The sequence below is a fragment of the Prionailurus bengalensis genome, chromosome A1, assembly GCF_016509475.1.
Source record: "Prionailurus bengalensis isolate Pbe53 chromosome A1, Fcat_Pben_1.1_paternal_pri, whole genome shotgun sequence".
NCBI classification, from domain to species: Eukaryota; Metazoa; Chordata; class Mammalia; order Carnivora; family Felidae; genus Prionailurus; species Prionailurus bengalensis.
The window spans coordinates 206,190,289-206,209,211 of NC_057343.1; the positions used below are offsets into that span (position 1 = coordinate 206,190,289).

Sequence of the window (18,923 nt, forward strand, 5' to 3'; positions counted from 1 at the left end):
TTATGGGTAAGAGCTCAGATGGTACAAATGTCCTGGGTATGGCTTTGGATCTGATTAGCTCAGGGCAGTAGTTGGAACGAGCTGGTGAGATAGAGAACAGGTTTGAAACTATGAATAAAGGGGAATAAAATTGGACTGGCAAAGGAGGACTAGCCCGAAATAGCATTTCAACTCATATTAATCAGAAAGTCACTAGAAGTTTTGGGATAGGCAAAGCATGTGTAAAATGGATTATTCTTGGGCTAAATCTGCCCCTCATACTTTCCTCATTAAGTATCACTGAGAAATACTGACAAGATATGGTGATGACTGGATATAGAAGATGATAAAACATGTCTATTGTAAATGACTGAATATATGTGTGGAGGAAAGATGGCGCTATTGATAGAAATCGGAACTTCGGGATCAGAGCTGTTTAGAAAGGATAAGATCACATGACTGTCTTGGGATATTTGGTATTAAAGTGATTTAACAGTGATTGAAAGACTTGTGGAAATGTTAGAAATGTCTGGTAGGAAGATGAAGGCAGGAGACCAAAGACTGGGAGAGAGAATGAGGTCATTACTGGATTTTAGAGATATTTACATAGAGAGGATGAGTACCAGATGAATTTAATGTGAAGACTAGACTATTTCATGAAGAACCCCCATATCAACTTTATTAAAAGTAATCTTAAAAACCATGTTAAGCCATATAGGGGAACATGTGTTCATATCTGGTTTGTAATTTGGCAGGGACAAAATGAACCACCACCCACAGCTACCTACACCCTCTGATTTGTATCAAGTATTTAAAAGGAAAGAGGTCAACAGCATCTCTAGAAGAATGATGTTAGCATATTTATATATAGGAGGAATAGTATGGAAGATTAAGGAACTTGTAGCCCTGTTAGGGCAAAATACCAGAGTGGCAGCTGAATTGATAGAAATAATTTATCCCCAAATTTTCATTTTACTGAACTAGCTATTCTGATACCAAAAAAGTAAGAGCTGATTAAAAAATCCCTACAGAAGCAGAGGTGTTTATATTGCAAAACCAAGACTCTAGTTAGATAACCTAATAAATGTGTACTTTCTGATGCAGGTGTTGATTAGTAATGAAATATTGCAAAACTGAATCGAGTTGATTTCCTGGTGAAGCTGTGCTAAGAACTCAATGCTGAAAAAGAGGCTAATCCAAAAGAGTATTTGTAACAACCCATTGTAATTAGTACTGGGCACTTATTTGAATAGTTTACATTTGTTCGTGTCATTACCCACTTTTTATAGTGGTGGTCACTTGAAAATTGTTCATACCTAAAATGCCTAAGGTCATTTTATTTCTTTCCTATTAATGAGACAGAAAAAGTTCACAAACATTACTGATCTCACTAGTTTTGCTGAGATTTCTCCCTTCTCAGAATCTAATGGGGAATACAGGATAGGAAATTATTTTAAATGTGTCATGTGTGAGGGAAAAAGGCCTTTTGGAATATTATATATACTAAGTCTCCTTTTTTATAAAACATTTAAAGCATAGATCATATGTACCTGCATTAACCAATTCAGTTACCAATTCAGTGTCCGTGGTGCATTGGAAACAGGGTTAATGTAACTGAGGAAATAAGTATGCAAAATTTTTACAAAATTTCAATTAGATAGTTTCAGCATTTAATTAAGTATATTTGGGACAGGTTGAGACGTGAATCTAGTGAATCTAGATTTTTATGAAATCTAAATACAGATCAGTATTTCTGATGAAATGTTAGCATTCAAGTTAAGATGTGCCATAAGTGTAAAATATACACGGATTTTAAAGGCTTGGTACAAAAAAGGGATGCAAAATATTTTGACAAGGCCTATGCTTACCATATGTTAAACCCGTATTTTGGATTGCTGGGTTAAATAAAATATATTATTGAAAACTAATATTCCTTGTTTCTTTTTATTTTTTAAATATGATCAGTAGAAAATTTAAAATCACATAAGTGGCTTTCATTATATTTTATATTTCTCTTTGACAACACTAACATATACATATTATGGTTTGTATGCTTGTACTTGCATTCAGAAACATTAAACTGTTACAGTGGGCATATACGCTTTTGTAACAAACAATAATAAAAAATTATATTTCTAATGATGTATCAAATCCTGTAGTTATATTTTAAGAGGTCGTCCCAAATGCAGAATGATGGGGACTGAAGATTCACTGAAGAATTAGGCATGATTATTTTTGTAGGCTTTTTTTTTTAGGGTACTCAGTATGCCTTAGTTTACCTTTAGAAGGGTGACAATTCACACTGTATCTCTCTTTGAGTCATAGACAGGGGTGCACTGATAAATGTGTAACAACTGTCTCTCTGGAATTTAAAGAGAGAGAGGGAGAGAGAGTGAGAGAAAGAAGGACCATGATTGGTAGCATTTACCACTTTCTTTGGTGTAAATACCTTCACCACAGCTGATTTTATCAAGTCACTGAACCTGGATTGCCTGAAGTCACTGAACGTGGACCCACAAGCTAGTACAAACGGGACCCAGCACACCATCAGCTCAGGAAATGAATGATGTTATCTAGGCTCCATGCAGGTGACAGGTACAAAGATTAATCTGCTGACATTGATAGAAGATGTAAGAGACAGGACTGCTGAGTGAACCCTGGACACAATTTCATTTGATGCCATCTGTTTTACTGTTTGCTGATCATATTTAGTTAATAATCATTGACAGATATTTTCCCAAGTCTTTAGAAATTAGCATCAGCCTCTACCATAAATGCCATCTTTGATCATCATTTACAGAGAGGGTGAGCTTGGGGCTAAGTGCATGTGTTCTGGAGTCAGAGAGAGCTAGGTCCAAATCCTAGCTTTACCAAACCTGTTTACTAGTCTCTAATATAAGGATGATAATCTTATTACCTTTTTCATAGGAAAATCAGGGGGAGATTAAATGAGATGTTCTATTGAAAGCATTTTACATGTATCCAATAAATAAGTTCTTTATTAGACTCTTTCTGATACTAGTAAAAAATAGATTATGTTTTGTAATGCTTCCATTGGGTGGATTGGGGTTGGGGCCCTCATCTATATATCATGAAATAGAAGCCTAGGGAGGTGGTAAAGCAGTCAGTAAATATGTTCTCGGGTAGCCACAACATGTACAACTCCCTTCTTCAATCATGCACTTACATCACATAAGGGTCCGAGGAAAATGAAGAGTCATCACAATGTAATGTGTGCATCTTCTAGGATAAAGCAGGAATGCTGCTCATTTTTGCTTGGGTGTATAGGCAATTGTACATCTTTGACATGGATGCCCAGTTGTGGGAAAAAATCTAGAGGTTGATTTCACCCGTAATTACTATCTCAGCTGTTGTAAAAAAAAAAAAAAAAAAAAAAAGTCTATGCTGTTGTTAACTGGGTCCAGATCATTTGTCTTGTGAATCATGCATTTCTAGAGATGAGAACTGGGTAGATGAATTCCAATGATAAGAGGCTTGACTTCAAGCTAGGACTTTCCCTGTGAGAATACAAAAAGCAGCTGGGTTATAGGAATTTTGGTATTAAACTCTTCCTTTCTGGAGAAGTGAAAAAATACAGGCCTTTTCAGAACTAAATACTTAGTGCTGCCCCTATCTTGGTCTGCATGGGCATTCTGCTAGGAGTGGACCTTTATTGGTGCATGGGGCAACCTGTTTGAGTTTATTAGTAAGATCCAGTGGCACTTTGCAGTACCTTGACATAACAACTACCCTTGTAGTGGTGGCCAAACTCACCCAGCTTGACTCACTTGGTGCATCCACTGATTCACAATGTGGGTGTATCTCTCACATGAAAGAGACAATCAATTGCATAGGTACGTATTTGAACAGTGCGTTCCTTTTTATATCATACTTTATACCACTGCACCTACAGAGTCATTTTTGTTTTTCCAAAACAGAATTTGAAAAAGCAAGTCTCTTACTGGATTTCTGCTGTGTCTCTCTCTTTTCACAAGTGACTTTTTTTTTAAACCATTTAATTTTTTAGTGCGATACATCATATAGAACATGGAGAATATACTTGAAACAAAGTTGAAGAGGTTGGAATTTCTTTCAAACTCTCACATGGAAATTGGTTTTGTTTTACCTAATTTAATAGGAAATGGATAGGCTGTTGAAGACATGATCACAGTGAGTGAAGTCTTCAAGCAAAAACATTCGTTATCTTGATGAGATGATAATCTGACAATGATTAGTAAAGTAAGTCAGTGCACTAAAAGGACTTACTAACAGACCCAGACAACATATAGAGCAAACATTGGGAGAAACTCTTCTTTCCTTTCATCAAGTCCAAAATGAACTTGTTCTTTTAAGGCAAACAAGTTGAGAAACCAAGAGTGAGGCAATATGATCTTGTGGAAAAAGCATTTCCAGAGAAGGTGTCAGCAATCCCAAGCCTTGGTGCCAGCCCGACACTGCCTGACCTGGTAACTCAGGCACTCATTTAATCATTGTGGGTCTCAGTTCCCTCGTCGGCATGCCATCTGTGATTTTGTGGTAAGCCAAATCCCAGGCTGCGCAATGTAATGAAAGCTGCCATTCTTTGAGGACTGCTTGTCCCGACGCTGCCAGGCTCCTTGTCCTTCTCTTCTTTTAGCTGTGAGTAACTGGGGGCAGGAGGTCTGCCTCACATACACGTTGTGTCCCCAACAACTAGCCTTGGGCCTGACATAGAGTAGATGCCTCCCCTAAAAACTGCCTTATTATTTCATTCAACTTTTACAAAGACTCTGTGAAAGACAGCCTCATTTTAACGTTGAGAACACAAAAGTTTAGAGGAACTTTGAGAGGTTCCATGAATCCCCCGACAGAACCATGCCCAGAGTCTCCAAGGCCTATCTTCACCTTCCCATGCTGCACCATAAATATGAAACTAGGCCAACCGAGCACATGAGCAGAGTACCAGTGAGGCAGGAAAGCTACAGAGGGCAAGAAAAAAAGAAAGAGGAAAAGTTTGGATTCGAATTATGGACAGGGTCAGACCACAATATTTTCAGTGCTCCGGCCTGTCAAGGGCGGTAATAATTCATAAATGCTAACACAGTAGGTTCTTTAGGAGTATTGCTCAAGGGATATAATATTCATCTCTAGGCCTTACAGCCTCCAAGAGCACCTGGCCTACTTGCGGGTACATTACTTAAGAGCTATAAAGTGTGCGCTTTGCATGACATGGGGCATTCCCCCACCTCCTTTAAGCCTATATATATAAATAGAAAGGAGTCTACTTGGCCAGACTGACTGGCTGCCAGATAGATGGCAGACACGGGGCAGATCAATGTCAAGTCTCAGCTCCAGGAAGTTTATAATATACCACTTCACTCTTCGAGATCATAGGACGTGTAACAGTTTGGACTTGGACCACTCATTGTTAATAGCTTTAATAGAAGATGTCCTCTAGAACAGTGCTGGGTCACAGAAATATAACGTGAGACACAAGTGCCAGCCACATACAAACTTTTGAATTTCCGAGTAACCACGTTAAAAAAGAAATACATAAAATTTTAATTTTTTAATATTTTCATAAGATATCTTATTTACCCCAATATATCTAATATATTATTTCATCATATAGTAAATATGAAAAGCATTGAGGTGTTTTTCATATGGAATCTTTGAATCTAGTGTGTATTTCACGCAGCCCATCACAAGTGGCGCAAGCCAGATTTCAAGTGTTCCACAGTCACATGCAGTTAAGTGGCTACCATGTGAAAGTGTGCAGCTCAGGGACACAGAGACTGTGGGTGTCCATGTGGCCAGTTCCCTGGCTACCGCAGAATGTATGTGCGCTCATTACTGCTCATGAGCAGAATAAGCTGCTGAGAAGGGACCTTGAAACAGTCATTTTTCAAGATGTAATAGTTTCTTAAAGTCCTGGAAAGAAATAAGTCTTGCTACGAAACCAAGAGGCAGGATGCTCCAGTCCTTCCTAACATCCATTTTACATATAATTACCGAGCACTGAAATCTACGTACAGTTAAATCATAAACCCTTTGTTTGTGGCACAGAACTGGCACAGAGCACCAGATCTGTCACTGGTTATGGGACTTTCAGCAAATCATTTCTCACCCTCAGCCTCAGCTTCCTTATCTTCCAAACAGAATGTCTGGAGCATATCAATAGTTCTCAGCCTTGACTGCAAATTAGAACCATGTGGGAAACAAACAAAAAAAAATGCCCTGCCTTTACCATATATACAACAGCATCTCTGTGGTGGGGCCTGAGTATTAACACTTTAACATTTGTTATGTGATTCTAAAGTGCAGCTAGGGTTAAGAATCACTGACTTAGTCCAAACCAAATGTGCTATGATGTCTCAGTTTGTGCAAATGGAGCTCATATGCCCCAGGGAGCCTTCCTCATCTGAGTGGAGGGAGAGAAAACAAAACAAAACAAAACAAAACAAAACATCAATCTTTCCCATCCAGTCAACCAATAAATGTAATTTTTGCAATAGAAAGCCTTCTGTGCCAACTGGGGTTGAAATACTAAATATAAAGGTAGGAAAAGAAAATATTATCCCATGAAATGGCAAGATAAAAAGAATACATGTAATGGATGAAATCATTCATAGATAAGATCACTCAAGGAATGATGAAACATTATTTCAAAGTGTTGCTGATGAGGTCCCCTCAAGATGACCATCTCTGGGTTTTCAATCAAATGCTAATTTAGGTACTTCCCTGAGGGAATTCTACAGATGTAATTAAGGTTACTAATCAACTGATTTTAAAATAGGGAGATTATCTTAGATCACTGAGGTGAGTCCATGTAATTATCCTATAAAACAGAAGTAATCAATGAGATGTGGCGGAAGAGGAAGCCTGAGAGGTGAGAAATGTGAGAGGGATTTGATGTGCTGTTGCTGGAGGGGACGGCATAGAAAACATGAGATGCAATGCAGGCAGACGAAAACAGGAGCGAAAACTGGCACCTAGCTGACAGCCATCAAGGGAGCAGAGAAGACAGTCCTACAATGACAAGGAATTAAATTGGGTTAGCAATCTTAAGGAGTGTGGAAGCAAATTCAACCCCAGAGCCTCCAGAAGGTAACAGAGCCCTAAAAAGTTTTTTTTTTTTTAATTTCAGCATTCTTTAAGCAGAGAATTCAGTTGAGCCATGCTGTGTCCAGACTTCTGACCTACAGAATTGTGAAGTATTAAATGGGTATTGTTATAAACCAATACATTTATGATGATTGCTTATGGAAGCAATAGAAACTAACACAGTCTCTAAAAGTCCATTAGAGAGTCCTAGGTTGATTTCCTAAACATCAATCAGGAAGATAATTATCCAGTCACCTTTGAAACATGTCCAAGTGAATAAGAGCCTTTTTCCAGAGCACAGAAACTTGTGACTTGAGAGGCAATCTAGTTCAATCAATTAATGATGGATAAGGAATGCTAAAAAAAAACTTAGACACCAAATAATCTGTGGCTTTGTCTCCTCCAACTATCCTTGGCCAAGAGCACTTTAATCAGCCAACAAGAATGTGCCAATATGGAAACAGGTACAATAATCTCTCAGAGCTAGGTGATGCTCTCACCTGAAGTCATTCAGTTCCCTCTATTCCAACTCTACGATTGCCAAATAAACTTCTGATTCTTATCTTACTTTCTGGGTTTCTTCTCTTTCTGGATAACTAACACAATAAATAGCTGAAATGAAATTGCTTGACAGATGAAATGGAGCCTAAATGAATGAACTGGCATTCTGGTATACTGGTCCATCTCTTGAGCTTGGCTAGTAGAAATTGAATTCCTAGAGTCTAATCACCTCTGGGTCATTTGATGGAATTTATTTTTTGAACACATAGATCTGGAAATGAGATGATCCCAGGGAAAGTGAGAAACACTGCGAGCACTTGTCTGAATTAGTTTGTTGGCCTTGCTTCTCATCTTAACCCCTGGTCTAGCCAGGGAATTAAAAAACAGATGATGTGTCAATGGGAAGGTAAATCAAAACAAAGGTCAAGGTCTGTGACAGAATAGGGTAGGGGGAAGACAAGGATAAGCAGCATTTATTTTATGGAAAAGGTGGTTTGGAAGGGGGAAGTACAGGCTATCTTTGGAACATGTCCTTGTAAATTTAACATCTTGGCTCAGGAGAGCCTGTTTTTAGTCCTTTGCATTAAACATTTAATTCCCAGGAGCCTTGTGTTTACCACCCCATGAGACCACAACGTAACTCAGGAAATGGAAATTCAATGAGCTGGCCATGTTTCTCCTAAATCAGTTGGCTGGTGGATGATGACTGGAACAAGCAGGCTGAGCCAAACCCTGACCCACTCACTAATGAATCACAGAGACTGTCCACCTACCAAGAAGTCAAAGAAACAAACACTTCAGTGCTTTTCCATTGTAATCTCTTTGGGTGATTTCAGTTTCATATCTTGTAGAACAGTAATACAACATTTATCTTCTAACCTGAAAACTGATTCAAATGAACTTTTTTTATACCCAACCTCTTGTGATCATGTTACCAACTAAAACTTTACTTCCAAATGAGGAAGAAAAGCTACAGGGAATCCCCAGGGTGGTAGTTTATATAAAGCCTCATGTAAATACAGAACTAGAGAGCAGGTTCCCCAGACATAGGGACTAATACCCATAAGCATCTGAAATAACTCCTGCCCAAATTGAACTCAGCACCTCCTACCTGTCCCCAATCTCATTCCTCATATTCCCTGTCTTGATTGATGAGATTAGGGTTCTGCAGCTACCTGAACTAGATACCTTGGTTACCCCATCCCTTTTCACAGGTAACTTGATGCTATAAGAGAGTGATTCTACCTCAGAATTCTCTAGGAAATGTAACTCCTCCTCTCCCAATCCTAGCCCCACTGCCTCTTTCCTGCCTTTTTTACACTTGATGTAGCCTTCCTCGTGGTCTATCTTCCTTTACTTTTAAGGCTGCTGCCAGACAAATCACAAACGTATTTATGCTTCCATGAAGCCTTCTACACTCCCCGAGAAACCTAAGTGTTAACTCTTCTGTGCCTCCACACAGACTTTTTTTAACCTCTGCTATACACAATGCCACAGTCAGAAGATGATGAACCCATTTGTGGAATAAATGAGTTCTCAGTGCCTGTGTTACTATCTAACGCTCTGCAGGGCAGAAAAAGTCCCACTTCCGCTATTTATTACTCTACCCCACCACCAAAGTACTTTGCAGGATTTGATGAGTGGACAGATATGTGGGTTGGTTTTGCTGGCGAGTATTGCTGGATATAAGGTGGGCCAGAAGCACTAGAAGTTCTCCCCTCCCCCCAAGAACATCCACATTATCATCTACCTATAGTTTCTGGATCTTCAGAAGTTAGTTTGGGTAAAAGCACAGCGCAATTTTGGGGTTAGAAGATGGGCCCAGGACTGAACTTTGGGCAGCCAGAATATAGTCTGAGGGTGCCAGGTATAGGTATGAGAGAATTTCACAAAGGGACAGAGGGTCACAGGTCAAAATTCTGCCTAGGACCCACCTGAATGGCTGTGAATGCTGACTAAAGGCTGCACTTGTTTGGAATATGGCAGAACTCAGCTTCCACAGGTCAGCCTCCCCATGAGTAACCTCACCCTCAGTCCCTTCAGATTCCCCATTCAATTTCCTCTCTACCTTTGCAGGAGGGGCAAGCAGGAAAAGTCAAGAGAAAAAAAGAAGATGTATCCAGGTGGCTTTCTGCTTTCCTTTTATCATCAGCACAGCACAGAGCATGCAGTGCAATTATTTTCCTGCAAGTTATTTGCCACGATCACCAGGTTACGTTCTTTAAACTACAACTGGTTTAAACATAAGTGGTTTTGCTAGTTTTTCTCTTAATCAGAATGTCTGGAAGTCCGAGGTTAGTGCTGATGGAGGGAAGGAGAGCCAATGTGGAAGCCAGAAGCCCAGTGAGAATCCGAGAGTTGGAGGGAGCTCTAAGGACCATGTTAGTCTAAACGTTTCACTTCACAGCCGAGGTAAGCGAAGTGCAGTGAGACACCACTGCTGGTTACAGCCGAGCTGGGAGCACCACCGAGGTCTCCTGCCCCTCCTCCAATGGTGTTTTTTTTTTCTTTTCTACAACTCCACATTGCTGTGATTTCAAGAAGCAAAAAGCCACACTTACCCTCAGCTCACATGTGCTGTCAGACGCAATATCATTTATCATTAGACATTCAGGACAAGCAAATCATAACACATCTGGGCATACAGCCACCCAGTTCTTCTGGCAGCCACAGAGGGCTGGCCACTACCCACCCTCAACAGGAGCTGAGTGCCCCCTGCCAGCTTCTTTAGGGTAGGAAAAGAGGCCTTGAGTCATTGAGAAAAGGAGTTTACTCATAACCAGCCCTAGAGTCTGGACCAAACTGAACTGAAATTTCTGAAAATAATCCTGGATAGAACCTTGCAAAAATCTATCCTCTACACGGATGTCACAGTGATTTTCCTAAATTGCTGATCAACAGCCTCTGATTCAGACTCCTCATTACCAAATGATAAACTCCTAGAAAGGTACATCCAGCCCTGGGTAGTCTGACCTGGGCTTTTTTTTTTTTTTTAATGTTTATGTATTTTTAAGAGACAGAGCATGAGCAGGGGAGGGGCAGGAAGGGGCAGGGAGGGGCAGAATCAGACGCAGGCTCCAGGCTCTGAGCTGTCAGCACAGAGCCCAACGTGGGGCTTGAACCCACAAACTGCAAGAGCCTGACCTGAGCTGAAGTTGGACGCTTAACTGACTGGGTCACCCAGCACCCCTGACCTGGCCTCTCTCTACTCTTCCATTCCTATCTTTCACTAATTTCCCAAATCGCCCCTTTCCTCTGTCCACGAGAGGGGAGTTCTCTGAAGTTTCCAGACTCTTCACCTCTTTGGCCCCTCTGCCACCTGTCTTCTTCTGACTTCTGGTTACTCATCCCCCCAACCCTCAGATCAAGGTCACTTCAACTTAGATGCATTTCTTCACTTACGAGATAAAATTAGGAGCCCCTCCTCTCTACTTCCATACAGCCTTGACAAACCCTTATCAGAGCAATGTAAGATAGCCATGATTTTCCCATCTCTCTCCTGAGATGCTATTTCACACGTGCCTAGCACACTCCGTTTAAAGTGAATTTTGAAGGAATGAACAGAGACACCTGACACTGTTTTAAAAATGGGTATTTTAAGGGGTGGGAGCATGTCCTTCTGTGGAAAGTTCATCTGAGTGCATTTTAATGAGATAAAGTGGCATTTCCATCATATCAGGCATGGTGGGATAGCTTGATTCAGGCATGCAGTAAGGAACCCAAAGCATAGAGAGCACAAAAGCATAGAGAGCACAAAGCATAGCTAGGCTAGAAGCACAAAAAACCAAAGTAATGTTTTCTTTTTCTTTAAACTGTATCTTTTCTCCTTACACCTGTCAGAATGGCTAGAATAAGACAGACAGGAAATAATAGGTGTTGGCAAAGATATGAGGAAAAAGGAACCCTCATGCACTTTTGGTGGGAATGCAAATTGGTGCAGCCACTGTAGAAAACAGTATGGAGGTTACTTAAAATATTAAAAAAAAATAGAATTACCATATGATCCAGTAATTCTAATGGGTATTTACCCAAGGAAAGTAAAAAAAAAAAAACTAATTCAAAAAGATATATGCACCCCTAGGTTTATTGTGTTATTAACAAGAGCCAAAACAAAACAAAACAAAAAACAAGAGCCAAGATATGGAAGCAACCCAAGTGTCCATCAACAAATGAATGGATAAGGAAGATGTGGTATATATATATATATATATATATATATATATATATGTATATATATACACACATACATACACACCACATAGCATGGATGGTATACCATGGATGGCTCTATAAGGTATTATATTAAGTGAAATAAATCAGAGAGATAAATATCATATGTAGAATTTAAGAAACACAACACAGAAAAAAAAGACACAAAAATTCATACTCTTAAATACAGAGAACAAACTGGTAGTTACCAGAAAGGACGTGGGGTGGATAGGTAAAATAGATAAAGAGATTAAGAGTACACTTATCATAATGAGCACTGAATAATGTATAGAAATGTTCAATCATTATATTGTACACATGACATAACATAACACTGTATGCTAATCATATAAATATAAACATATACACAAAAAAGTGTTGACCTTTTCTAAGACTTCAGAAAACCTAGAAGAAAATGAAAAACACACATGGACCAGAATCAAAACTATGAAGTGTTTCTTGAACGCAAATTATAATCTCTATTGACATTCTCAAAATGTATGAGCCCCTTAAATAATCAGAAAACTAGCCTTTCATTCAAAGAACAAAGTTTGGAAACCCAAATTATATCTTACATGTTCAGCTAAGGAGTATGCCTTCAGTACACTAACATTCATATGTTCAGTTTTGTTTTGTTTTGTTTTGGCAGTTGACAAGAAGTTAATTCGCTTAAGGAAAATCCCTCAGTCAAGCCTTTCTAGCTTTTCCTTGCCGTTTTAATGTGGTACATGCTATAGCCCCACAAACGTGTTACTGCAGTATAATCTGCAGCGTCCTAACTAAAGTTACTGACTGGGTCTTATCTGCACAGTTTTTGTGTCCTGTTTGCTTCTTGAATCTGATTAACCAGAACATTTCTCTTACCTCTTTTTAATATGTGAAGTCACGTGACCTAATTTATGTGTAGAAGCACTACACCATTGGTTTCAATCTTTATATTCTGTGTAAAAACAAAATCCAACTTATATAATAAAATCATTTCTCTAAAAATTTAAGTCATTTTCAGATAAAAAAATAAACATGCATTTCTGATACGCAAAAAAAATCTGTTTTTTCTGATAATATTTTATGAACTCCAGCACAAGGAAAGGGGGTTTTGTTTAGAGTAGAAAGGAGAAGGATGAAGAAGTAGAGGAAAGAGGGAGCAAGGGAAATTAAGGCAGTTAGGGGAAAGAGTGAGGTGGGAGAAGAAAGAAAGCAACTGGCTGAGCCATCAGAGATTTACATCAAAAAAAAAAAAAAAGAGACCTGACTCTCAGCCTCTTAATCAAAGTTAAAAAGAACGGCACGCTAACAAATAGTCCGGCAGACATTCCTGAAGTAGAAGCTGGATTTTCATAGGGTTTCCTCTGGGCTTTACGGCAAGAGGTTTTTAGATGCCCTTTTTCATTCAGTCATGTGTGCAAGCAGACCATATTATACAAACTTGGTTAAAATCTGTCAGAAAGAGGAGGCATGAAGGTGGAATATGGTGAATTTCTTGGTCACTGCTTGGCATGTCTTAATCACTAGTTTCTCGGACTTGCTGCTTTCACTTATATATGGCAGCAAAATCCTCCCCAATCAATTATATTCCCTCTCGTGAGCCCTGCCCCCGCTCACATGCGTGCGCGTGTGCACACACACACACACACACACACACACACACGCCTCTGGTACCAGAAGAGTAGATGAAAGCACACGACCATTGCCTCATATAACAACCTCCCCCCACCCCCCGACCTTTGCCCAGAACGTCTTCGGGTTCTGCCAACTGAAGTGAAGGCCAGGCCTGGGCTGGAGCCTCGTGAGACCCATCACCACGTCACAGTAGAGCCAGCCAGGCCAGAGGAGAAGGCAGCCAAGTGTTAAAATTCAACAAAGAGTATGAGCTGGACAGGCTGACGACAGTGATAGGCGTAACTAACTCTAATCCCGTGGTCTAAGGAGCGCAAAAATGAAAGCTCTCAGAGGGCAGAGGTGTCCATCTGCTATATTCACTGGTGTTTCACTGATGTATACCAAGTGCCCAGAGTGTAACACTTTGAATACTTGTTAAATGAAGGATAAATGAATGACTTCCAAAGCTTTAGTGCCCATTGGAAATCTTAACACACTTAACTGTTAAATGTTTAACCATAGTATCAACGGTGCAAACTAGTGGACTAGAAAATTATTAGTACTACCTACATATTAACTGGATATTTATCCCACTAATAGGATATTTGGGTTGACTGCAGGAGGACATAGTACTGAGATTATGCGGGTTTCTCTTTTGAATTAACTTGTAATAAAGAGAAGTAGGTCTCTCTATGAAAAAAATCACAAGTCAGCAAAAGGTGCTACACACTCAACATTTAGTGAATTAGGTCCACAAGCGGCACAAGAGACAAAATAACTGCTTTCTAGCTCTGGAGTTTCACCATCTTTCTTGTTGTTCCTCACATGGTTGGAACATCATGATGATTTCCATCACCGAGTGCGGGCTGAGTTGTTATAAATGCAAGGCTATGTTACTAACATTCCTGTGTATGATCAACACTCCCGTCCATCCTATTAGTACGAGAAGACTGCTCATGATTTGTGACCACAGCCGGAATTAGCAAGGCCTGTTGGTGGTGAAAACTCCTTTCTGCCTACTTGGCTTTCCTAAGTTTGTATGCAAGAAACCATTCTATGACATCATCCACACAAAGTCCTATAATATAAGAAAACCTCACAAGGGAACATTCACTTGACTAGGTTAATTAACAATGACTAGATAGGAGTCTCATTAATTGTGAATTGGAGGTTAATTTATTACGAACTCATGTTTTGGATGTGTAGAGGCAGCCTTCCTGACGGAGGTCTCTAAAGCACATTTCTGAAGTTGAATTCAGGGGTCCAGAAACACTTCCTCCCTCAACTTGGTGTTCCTGCAGTATTTGTAGCACAAGCCAGAAACAGAGGAGTTACCCGGCCATCTTCTCTACCTCCTCTGTCCCCATTTCCTCTGTCAACATCACCTCTTCAGCATCTTGAATTCGTTTCACGCCCTTATCCTCTGTATTGCTATCACCAAGTCCCAGCCACTCTGTCTCACTTGGACTTCAGGAATGCCCTCTTAACATCCAATAAGACTCCCTCCAATCCATTTTTTACACAAAGATTATGTGTTGAAACACAACTGTGATTATGACACCCTTCTGAATAAGACATTCAAATGACTTTCCTTCTCCACAGTACTCATACCACAATCCATTAAGGTGGTCTCGTATTTACCAGTTGTGCTTAATAGTCACTCACTCTACTTTCAACTAGTAATGGAATCCAGTGCAAGAAGACATTTCCCAGCCAACCTTGCGGCAAACTGTGTCACGTGACTCAGTACTGGGTAGGAGGATGTGAGCAGAAGTGGCAAGTGCATCTTTCAGGGAAATGCACACCTCCTCTACTTCCCCTTCTCCACTCCCGTTGGCTTGGATGTTGATGTGCTTGGTCACCAAACACATGGATAAGAGCTACCTAGATCTGGGGAACACTTCTGGAAGTCACTCTGCAGAAGAATCACAGAAAATGTGGGTTTGAACACCGGCAAAGGACCGAGGGGCCAATGGTTTTTTGACCAGCCAGCATAGATCTTTCTAGCTCATCCTTGAAAGAAGAAGGTCATTTTCACCTAATTTTTTAGGCGCAACTGTAAGGGTAGTTGGAAAGAGTAATTACACAGGACTTGCACAAAAACATAGGCTGAAATTTTATCCTTAATACCTATTTTTTTTCTTTCTTTTCTTTTCTTTTTTGAAGAAAGAAAATGTACCTGAATGTATAATGTGACAGGGCTTTTTTTTGAGTCCTTTATTTTTTTTTACAAGAGTTATGAATCCTATTAGTGTGCTACAACCAGAAGTATTTTTTACTTTAGAACCTGTGAATTGTTTTATTGGGGGAATTATTAAGGCCACAGAAATGACCACCATAGTCAGATAGAAATATTTTGGTCTAATAAGAAAATGGGACAATCTATCCCACCCTATCCCAAACCAAATTTCCAAACCTCAAGTTAGTAAAAACAGTTAATAAACACTGGTTATACAAAGAAGAGTAGGGAAGTATAGGAAATTAGGAAAAGGAGCCTGTCCTATTAGTGTCGTGGGTTATATTTTTCCAGGTTTGGGCACCCAGCTTCCCAAAACCAAACTGTATACTGAGCAATGTATTTTGAAATGGTGCCAGTGGGACAAGCATGAGGCTCTCTGCTTCAAACAGCATTTTATTCACAGATGCTTCATATTTGTACCAAGGAGATGAGCTAAATCAAGAGTAGGAGTATGTGATGCTGGTTTGCAAAATGATTGTTTTTCCTGAAGCCAATCTTTATTTTATTTTTCTGATAATAAATGCACAATACTTATGTAGAAGTTTGGTAAGTATTAATACAATGTAAAACAAATTATGAATTCCCTTTCTGTCATTCTCTTTCCAATAAAATTTCTAAAGAAAGCTGAAAACAGACCCTATACAAAAAGCTGTCTCATGTTTTTTCTTTTTCTTTTTCCATCTAACATTAGTGTCTCTTCAGTACCTGCAATTAGATTGCCACTTTATCTAGGAAACGCAGCTTTTAGCAATTCTTTGTTGATTCCAATGAAATCAACCTGACTCAGCTAATATGAACTGATTAGATTGAGAATGAAGTCCTAATACCAACTGCTGTCCAATAGTAATTACTTGACATTAAATTTTGGGTGACCCAAGAAAATTGTATAAGCTTAGAGAAGTTTCAAGTAAGAGGATAGGGAGCTTGAAGACATTATAAAAGAATCCATGAAGGACCCACGATGTACTGAGAGAGGGATACATGAGAATGGCTATGCACAGCAGCAGAGATCTGATGTCATCATAGCAAATCTCAATTATATGGAATTATATGGCAGCATCCTCTTCCTTGCTGGCTAAAAAAGCATAATACCCTCCTGCCCAACCACCACCACCCCAAAATACAAAAACTGAATATAAAATTTAATGGCTGCACTAATTAATATTCCCCCATATTCTTGTTTTTCTAACTGTGAGTCACAGCCTATTATACTGTAGGGTCAGTCTAGTGGGCCAAACCCGGCTTTGTTTGCTGGCCTATTTACACAAGTAAAATGGTGCTATAAGGCTAAATGTTCATATCCCCTACCCCAATTCATATATTGAAACTTTATCCTCAATGTGATATTTGGAGGTGGGGCCTCTTAGGAGGTGATTAGGTGATTAGTGCCCTTATAAAAGTGGTCCCAGAGAACTCCCTGTACTCTTTCACCATCTGGGGATATAGTGAAAACAGCTGTCTATGACCCAGGAAGTAGGCCTTCACCAAACATGGCATCTGCCAGCACCTTGGTCTTAGACTTCTCAGCCTCCAGAATTGCAAGAAATAAATTTCTGTTGTGTATAAGCCACTCAGTCTATGGTATTTCTGTTACAGAGCCAGAACAGATGAAGACAAATGGAGAGGAGAAGGGAGGAGAATAAGATAGTTTCTTCACATGGACCTTTGTGCTGGCCAACATGGCACTGCAAGTTTACACTTTGAACTTCCTCCTCTGTGCCAACTACTGCAATGGTAGATTTATTTATTTATTTATTTATTTATTTATTTATTTATTTATTTATTTATAACTAAGACAGTAGTACTGGAAAATGTTAAAGAGCAATTACAAGCCATGGAAGGCAGATTGAGGAACTCCAACCCACATATGGTGGGAGTTCCAGGAGAGAATTTAATTCAACTGCAAGAATCATTTTTGGAAAAGGTTATTATTAATTTTATAAAATTAAAAGAATGGAATGAGTTTTCAGATTAAAAACCCACAATACTCACCAAGGATTATAAATAAAAAGTAAATTCACAATAGGGCATCATGATAAAGAAAAACTCTTTAAAGAGACTTCAAGTAAGAGGCCGGTTATCCACTAATGAATTCAAACATACCAGTAGAAGATTTTTCCTCAGCAACAACAAATGTCAAAACACAAATGAAAACCTTTAAGTGTCAGAGAAATAACCATCCATTTAGAATTTGATACCTAGCTAAACTGTCACTAAGTCTTGTGGTGAGCAGGTGGCGGAGGACATATGAAAACAGTTTTCTACCTAAAGATTCTAATTTAAATAATTATTAAAAGAACTATTTTTGCAAGAAGACATCAATCATTTTAAAAATATACTGAAAGTCTTTTTTAAAATGTTCTATCCCAACTATTCCAGTTATTATACCTATATTTGTTGACCCATTTCTCTGCCCCCCATTTAAAGCCAAACTTCTCAAAGGAATTACATTAGACTCTTATTCTCAATTCCTCTTTGTCCACCTTCCTAAAGCCATTAAAGTTAGGCCTTAACCTTCACCACTCCAATGACATAGATTTGTCCTTGCCACTAATGACCTCTACATTGCTAAATCTAGTGGTTAGTTCTTAATCATCTCATTTGATTTATTAGCATCCAACATAATGGATCACTCTTTGAAACACTATCATAATTTGGTATTTCGACACTATTCTCCATTGATTCTACTACCTCACTGGATACTTCATCTTGGTCTACTTTGCTGTGTCATCTTCATTTCCCAGCCATGTGACATTGGAATACCCTTAGTCCTTATCATCCACTCTTCTCTACCTACACTTATTCCTAGGTGATTCCATTTGTAATATGTCATTAATATCATCTATATAATTATGTTCTCCAAATATATAACTTTAATTCAAAACTCGAACTATAGGCTTATACATCCAATTGACTAATAATCCCCTTGGGTGCTTGATAGGAATCTCAAACTTATTTTTTTTTTTTTATTTAAAAAAATTTTTTTTTTCAACAATTATTTATTTTGGGGACAGAGAGAGACAGAGCATGAACGGGGGAGGGGCAGAGAGAGAGGGAGACACAGAATCGGAAACAGGCTCCAGGCTCTGAGCCATCAGCCCAGAGCCCGACGCGGGGCTCGAACTCACGGACCGCGAGATCGTGACCTGGCTGAAGTCGGACGCCTAACCGACTGCGCCACCCAGGCGCCCCTGGAATCTCAAACTTATAAATCTATAAACAAACTTTTGATTTTACCCTCTTAACCTTTTCATTCCACAGTGTTGGTCATTTCATTAAATATCACCTTAATCCTTCCAGATTCTCAGGCCTT

At 39.3% G+C, this 18,923-nt stretch overlaps 1 protein-coding gene across 2 annotated transcripts in view; it reads right to left on the reverse strand.

Annotated features, from left to right (window-relative positions):
* The window catches only part of GHR (growth hormone receptor), a 272,895-nt gene that overhangs the window by 146,686 nt on the left and 107,286 nt on the right, over nt 1-18,923 (reverse strand). The window lies entirely within an intron of this gene.